The sequence below is a fragment of the Platichthys flesus genome, chromosome 3 (assembly GCF_949316205.1).
Source record: "Platichthys flesus chromosome 3, fPlaFle2.1, whole genome shotgun sequence".
NCBI classification, from domain to species: Eukaryota; Metazoa; Chordata; class Actinopteri; order Pleuronectiformes; family Pleuronectidae; genus Platichthys; species Platichthys flesus.
This window is the reverse complement of record NC_084947.1, coordinates 17,303,608-17,311,201: the sequence shown is the minus strand read 5'-3', so window position 1 is coordinate 17,311,201 and position 7,594 is coordinate 17,303,608. Positions and strand designations below refer to the sequence as shown.

Sequence of the window (7,594 nt, the reverse complement as noted above, 5' to 3'; positions counted from 1 at the left end):
AAACATGGGTAATACCTGGTCACTAACACACACACACACACACACACACACATATATATATATATATATATATATATATATATATATATGCACACACACACACTTTTTTGTCAACCAGGTGACATGCGCAACCAGGTGACATGCGCTAACCAGGTGATGCGAAGAGCAAGCTCTGCTCTTCTCCCCTCCGCCAGTAGATGGCGCGCGAACACAAAACGCATTCTGTGTGTTTTGGTATAAATGGCTCAATTATCAATGTCCTCCTCCTTTCCTCCTCTCCTCCTCTCCTCTCCTCTCCTCCCCTTTCTACTCTCCTCTCCTCCTGTCCGTTCCTTTCATCTCCTCCCCTCTTCTTTCCTCACTATTCCTCGACTCCTCTCCTCTTTTCCCCTTCTCCTTTCCTCCTCTCCTTTCCTCGTTTCCTACTCTTTTTTCCTCCTCTCCTCTCCTCCTTTCTCCTGTCCTTCCCTCCTCTCCCTCTCTCCTCCTCACCTCCCCTTCTCGACACGCCCCTCTTTGCTGCACGAGCTCGAACACCTTATTATTCTGGTAGAAGAGACGCCTGGCATCGCGAACGCGCCCCAGTCGTTGAGCAGCCCGCGCGCTCCCACAGGTGTAGTTGGTGGCGCTCAACGTGACGTGAGGACGCGAGGACGTGAAGCAGGAGACGAGGACACGAGCGGTTCAGAGCTTCACTTCTGCTGCCGAGGGAAACCCTGTGTTTGTGTCCCCGTGGAGTGGAGGCGCTGGTTGTTCGCTGCTGAGGTGGAGACTGTGCGTGTGAGCGTGTGGAGGACGAACACAGACACTCGGCAGGTGGAGGAGACACCTTCAGTCACACCGCCCTCACCTCGGTAGGTCCTGCTTGAAGTGTTTCAGCTCTTCGTTCCTTGTGTTTTATGTCTTTTATGAAGTTACTGGTTTGTTATGGACACATATCTGTTCATGACAAGTGTGAGACGATGGAACCTCACTAGCTTCATGGTGAAGTCTGGGTAAAGTACCTTCATCCTCTGTGATCCGTCTAACGATGATGATTGAAGCTGATCAACGTTCTAAACTGACTTGGCAAACCTCAGCTCACACAAGGTACATGTTTCCTGTCTGTTTCTGAATCTAGAACAATATGGTCCCGAAATGATATCAAGAGAACATGAGTATCAGTTGATATTGATTATTAACACCAGAGATGTCACATTGTTACTGCTTTTAAGTGTAAAGACCCTGAGTGAAGCTTTTTAACTCACAAAACACACATTTCAAAATCTAAACTATATCAAATATGTCTTAGACCTCCTCCTTTTGCATTGGTTATATATATAAATCAGTTTTCTTACTTTATTATGTCAAGACTTGAGATAATGTTTGTGACAGATTCAACTAAATCTACCCTGTTTATGCATCTGCATTGAGGCGAGGAGCTGAGGTTCATTTTGCACATTAATATCTGTAGCATGATCTGTGTGGAGGGTCTGGACCAGCTGCCTTCTCAGGGATCTTTATCAGTGTTGCATCAAAGAACAGGTGATTATATTTTCCATTCTAACGTGGCCTGGTCGAGGATGATGACTCCGGATCGGCCAGGTCCACTTAGAGTTCAGGTTGAAGCCTGCGCCTTTTTAATTATTTCTCCCTGTTTCCATTTAAAATGTCTAGACAATGGCTGGGCCTCCACTTCACCTAATCAAGTGTTAACAAAACAAATGGAGGTTTGTTGTGAGCTCAGCAGGTGGGTCAGTGCTTGAGGTGTCTCCCCATGTGTAACTCAGTCCCAGTGAACCCTCATGTTCTCAAAGCCCCACCGCCTGCAGTTAGTCTAATTTCTCCAATGTGATTGTGAGCAACTGCCTTTTTAAAAAGTGTGTGTGTGTGTGAGTGTGAGCTAACCTCCCCTCATTTTAAATTGTGTTGGTTTCCTGAGGGCTTTTTTTCTTGAGAGAGAGAGAGAGAACACTATGTTTTCAGCCAGACTGGATAAAGTCATCCAGGAACCAAAAACAAACCACTGTAATTTTGGACATAGCAAAGCAGTGGCTTTTAGAGAAAACGGGTAAATGGCAGGCTTGTTACCTTCTAACTCAAATTCATAAGTGTATCTGACTGAAAAGGACGTTTTTAAGTACTGTGTTTAAAAAAAATTATGAATAATACTATCTTCTCGTTACTTGGGGCCTGAACTAACTTTTCTCGCATGTAATCTGCTTCGTGTAATCAAGTTTTTCATTTTTGGGGGGGATGGTTTGTGACTCACAGCAGTGTGGTTCTTCTGTTTCAACTGATCTTTGACATCAAAGCTTGTGTGACAGGACGTCTCTTACTATTTCAAAAAATTCCCCTGCCTGAGCATCTATGAATGAGGCGCATCGCTGCTGCAGCAGTAACTTCTGAGAGCGTGCACCTAATGAACAAAGTGGTGCTTGGTTTGCGCCTTTTTGTTCAATCGTGTAATGGTGCATGCAGAGGATGTGGTGTACTGTCGTGATTGCTGAGCCGCAGAGTGTGAAGTCTGTTCAGTGTGAACAGCAGTAACATGATCTGCAGATAATGATGATGCAGAGGGAGATAAGTGGAGCCAGCACCATAGTGTCCTTGTCTTGTTACAGCCAAACTTCATAGTGGACACAATCCAGTCTGCTACAGCAGTGCTGCAGCAAATTGGTCCGGATATTTCATAAAGAAATGAGAGATATTTATAGTTACTTTTTTTATAAATCGCAGGTGATACGGTTATGTTACATTTAAAGATTGTTAGAGCCTGTAACAGTTATAAGTATATGGTGGGCTGATATTATCTAAATGCAGGGATGATCACTTCATAAGGATTAAAATAGTCACGTGATCATAATCAAAATTTTTAATATTTACAAATTATATACCCTTAGCTTAAAATGAAATGAAACGATAGTTTCCCTTGGACAACAAAGTAGGGGTACTGAGAGGGCTGCAACATTCCCCATTGGTGAGGGTCTGTAACTGCACGATTTTTACAGAACAATTATTTTCAATATTTTATTTCATTTAATTCCATTTAATGGCTTTCTGGCATTGCTAAACACCTTGGCCACTCAAAATAATGCAAAAATCCCAAAACGTTGACCTCCTGCACTGCATTTTTGATGCCATTATGTAAACCTTCTCTTGGCACCCTCAACTCTTTTTTTTTACTGTTTCACAACGAGACCGTGGATATGTTTGTATTGTACGTGTGAGTCTTGGTTTTTGAACCGTCACTCGCCTGCTACAGGAGAACACACCCTTACCTTTTTCACTGAAAAGGGAGTAACCACAAAAATTACACACCTCAGACTATAATTATGTTGATGATACATGGGCTATTAGTGATAGCAGCCATGATGATGCAGGAGCCTATCAACCAACACCCTTTTGACATATGCTGTTATTGTTTTGATGTGTTCTCATCTCCCTGGTGACTGCACTTCCATATGACCAGGGTGTGATTTTTGAGAATGCACAGAATGTTGTTTCAGTGTGCCCGGTCCAGGGAGAGGCTCGCTGCCTCATTCTTCTTTTTTTATTCAGTGGGTGTGTGTGTCCAGGTAGGTCTCGGCCAGTCTGTGCACTGCGTGACACCCATGGGTAGAGTCAACAACAGCCGGCTGCATCACTGACGTGGGCAGTGAAAGGTTCAAACTGTGTGATTCATACCAGAAATATTCCCCTGCAGCCACAGTGGTTCATCTGAGCGCAAGTTTTCAGTTGGATGCGTTGTGTCTGCTATGATCATCAGCTATTGGTTCAGTATTGGCATGTCGGGGAGTCCGTGCTTGTTCATTTCAATCCAGAAGATGTTGGCTCGGAGTTCAAGGAGAAATAAAACTGTCTCAGTTAAACACTCTGGTGATTCAGGGAGGGAGGTGAAGAGTGTTTGTAGGTGGCCAGGTCTGGCTGCTAGACAGTTTATTACCCTGAGGTAGCAGTGATCCACTTACTAAACTTAATACCCTTCAGTTTACATGTTTTCTACTACAGTGCATATAGTAACAACCTCTTCTCCCCAAAGTTTCATTCCTTGGATCTAATGAGGTGTTAATTCTTCGGCTTAGCTTTGTCAAATATAATGACAGATATGACACTTAGACATTCCTTGCATTTAAAAAGTATTTTTCCCTTTTCATAAAAAAAAAGAGAAAATTACAAATATAACTGTCAGCTGGTTGCCATAACTTTGTTGTGGCAACGTGCAAATCAAAGTTAATGACTCATCTGTGGAGAGTCATCATTTTGCTGCGCACGGAAGATTAGACCGTCTTGTTTCAGGCTTGTGTTAGTAGGTTTCGCTCCTTCTGCCCAGTCGATACTCTTTAAGTACACATTACAGTAAACGTTCAGTTCAGTCTTACAGTTTGTTTACAAGTCTCAGAGTATTGACACTCAGGTTTGCGGCCCCTCATCACCAGGGAGTTGCGCTCAGGCTTGTAGTGAAAGTCTTGTCTTATTTCTAGTCAAAGACAAATAAGAATACCTGTACTGTTTGCATTTACTCTCAGAACATTGACAGCAAACACTACATGATGGATGTAGGAGTTATTTTGTTATTTCTGCTGTACTGCTCAGCTATCGGTATCTTAAGAAGCAGCGTTACGATCAGCAATGTCAGAAACTTGTAGAAACTCAATATAATATTAATTATATAATACAATTTAATAAATGCTTTACCATGAGCAGTATCTCATTAATAATCCTTTATAAATGAAACCCTCGCAGCTCCGTACATGTTTGAGCAGCGGGTCCTGAATCCAACATTACACAGGCCCTGTTCTTCCCCTTCATACCTCCGCTATCAGTTTTTGGCCCTTAGGGCCAATCTCTCATAGATGTGACAAGAGCCAAAGGCCTTTGAATTATAGACATGACAGGCTTGAACGAGAATGTCCCTTTGGAAACTGAAATACAGTCTGAACCCACTGCTGGTTATGTTTTTGTTTACATTTTTGAATACCTCATCAATCCTGCTATCTCAAAACGGGGCTTCATATGCAGGGTAGAAGAACAGAGGTTTGGGTCTTTGCACTATATGTGAATCGGAATATTGTTGAAAGTCAGTCACAAGCTGATGCTAATAGCTATGAACTGTGCCAGAACATTCCACGCAGTGTTGGACTTTCAATTTAAGCCATCATGTTAACTTCTTACTAGAAACAGGTTTAATTTGTATGTTTAGCAGCTCTGTAGTGGAGAAACATGATGGTCTTTAGAGCTCAATGGTCCTGTGCTCTCCTGGCATAACGCGTTGTTAGATGCTGAACGGATACAACAATTACTGAGATGTTCCTCAACAGCCCTCATTAATACAAATTACAGAATCCTGGGGCTGCATTTACTGATCATTTCATTATTGAATAATCTCACTAGTGCAACACCGTGGTGCGGGTGCCACTGTCGCATCAAGCAGTTTCCTGGTTTGAATCCCGGTTAAGCATGTTATCCTTGTGTCTGTGTGAAAATTTCCTCCCACATTCCAAAGTCATGCCAATTTTGGGTTTGGTTAATTGGAAACTGAGTATGACCTGCGATAAACTGGCAACCGATCCAGGGTGCACCCCGCCTCTCATCACCCCAGCTCCCACCGCGACAAACAAACTATCATATATTAATCTAATATTTCTTACTGAATTAAACTACATTTGTTTAGTGGGTAAAGAATATCTTACAGATAACTTTATTTTTGTAATTTGATCCACTTAAGTGTCTGCTTCAATATTAGGACAATTTAATGCTCACTACTAATGTAATACTAATAGGAACAGAAACTGTACAGGCTCTGTGTTGTGTACTTTAGGCCTACTTCCATTCAGAAGAAGGTTATCAAATTGATACTTTAATGTAAATAAACAAAATCATTCTGCAATAGCATTGTAACAAATGGTCTCTTAGAACCCTACTGTTTGTTGCTATGTAGTTATGCATGTAAGTCATAAATCTGTCTATTGTGGTAGTCAAAGGTGCAAGTGTTTTACCACAGTTACAGTACGTCTATGCATTCTCCTCACACTGATGTCCTGCTGTTAGCGGCTGATGCTGCGAGCCACAGAAATAACTTCATGACTAGAATGTTTCTCATTGTGTTGTGTGTGTGTGTGTGTTGCTGCCAGCAAAAGCAGCAGGATGTCACCAGAACAGAATTCACCTTTTATGTATCCTGGCAGCTGCCCAGCACTACTTTTGTGTGATGGAGAGGTTTCATCAATCCATGTTCAGCAGTTTGTTTTATGTGAGCAGCAGTGCTGTCCTGAAACCTCATCAGTGGCCAATTAGCACAGACCATGAGTGAATCACTTATCCTCACCACCACTGTGCTGTTTGTTAGCTCTGCCCCATTCTTTCTCATTCCTTTCCCTTTGACATCATCTGCCAGAAGCGTTTTGTTACGCTGTGGACAGTGGACATTTGCACCGAGAATTAGCAGGGTACTTGGTACTCTACAGGAGAAGCTGCCCAGGCTCATGAAACTATTTGACATCCTCAGAGGCTGGGAAAGTTTGGGGGCGGCTGCTCCCTGTCATTATCACAACTGCACTTATTTCTTGAGGCCACAGCAATTAAGAGACATTGATGATGGTGAGCCCAGTAACCCTGCTAATTGGCCCAGACTGTTAATGAGTAACTGGGTCTACACTGCTTTTCCCCAACACTTGTGGAATGTGCAGACGATGAAATGGGCCAGAGTTTGGACTGATTTGTGAGAAATTCATGGCTGATGTCCTTGATCCAGCATCTGGGGTTTAAACTACTAATTCATACACACACATTTGTGAGAAGGTCCAGTGTTAACTTACCACGTAATCATGTTGTCACGTTTATCACCCATTTATAAGGTTTATCATACAAATTCAAAATAATTGATGTGCAGTTTGTCCTGATCTGAAAAACAACAGCAACTGTGAGGTATAAGCCACAGTTAGTTCTGCAGTTCCCTTCAAAGAATGATGCAACACCAGACTCTGTGTTTTGAATTATAATAAAGATGATTTGTTTAACTATTTGGATGAGAGAGAGAAGCAGTCTGTACTTCATTAGCTTATGGTCTATGAGTATTACTTGTTGCATGTCTTCAACTAAAATAAATCCACATTTTCTCAACAAGATGTGTTTCAGTCATAGACACACTGATTCTCTCTCTGCAGTTTGCAGGTGTTGATGTGTTTATGAACCTGCATGTGCTCATCCCATCATCACAGCACACCTCAGAGCTCTGTCTCTACACGCATTCACAACAATCTTCCTATGCAAATTTGAGCAGTTTGTGTCGTAACCTGGCAACACATTCACAGGTTATCAAGCCAAAAAGAAAAGCAACATAAATATCTGCCTGCTTAAAACAATTTCTGCTCTGGCTGAGGCCCACTAATATTTTAGAGGATAGTGTTAATACTATGTATAACATCTAGTTTAGTAGGGTTTAGTAGAAAACATTGTTTTCGACACCTTTTCCAAAACAGTTAAAGATGAGAGTATATTTAAGACTCACTTACTAGTGGTGGTGCATTCTGTCACTGATCGAATTACTGATACAGGTTGAACGTCCTCACTCCCTGAGCCAAAGTCAAACAACATGGAATTGGATGCATAATAG

At 42.1% G+C, this 7,594-nt stretch overlaps 1 protein-coding gene across 2 annotated transcripts in view; it reads left to right on the top strand.

Moving 5' to 3' along the window:
• The first annotated feature begins 324 nt into the window (after positions 1–324).
• Positions 325–7,594, top strand: part of pdlim2 (PDZ and LIM domain 2 (mystique)) — a 36,279-nt gene continuing 29,009 nt past the window's right edge. Inside the window, exon 1 of one of the 2 annotated variants that reach the window (XM_062382446.1) lies at positions 325–854. The gene's annotated coding sequence lies outside the window, so the exon portion shown is untranslated. The remainder of the gene's footprint in view (positions 855–7,594) is intronic. The other variant, XM_062382437.1, reaches the window with a different exon arrangement.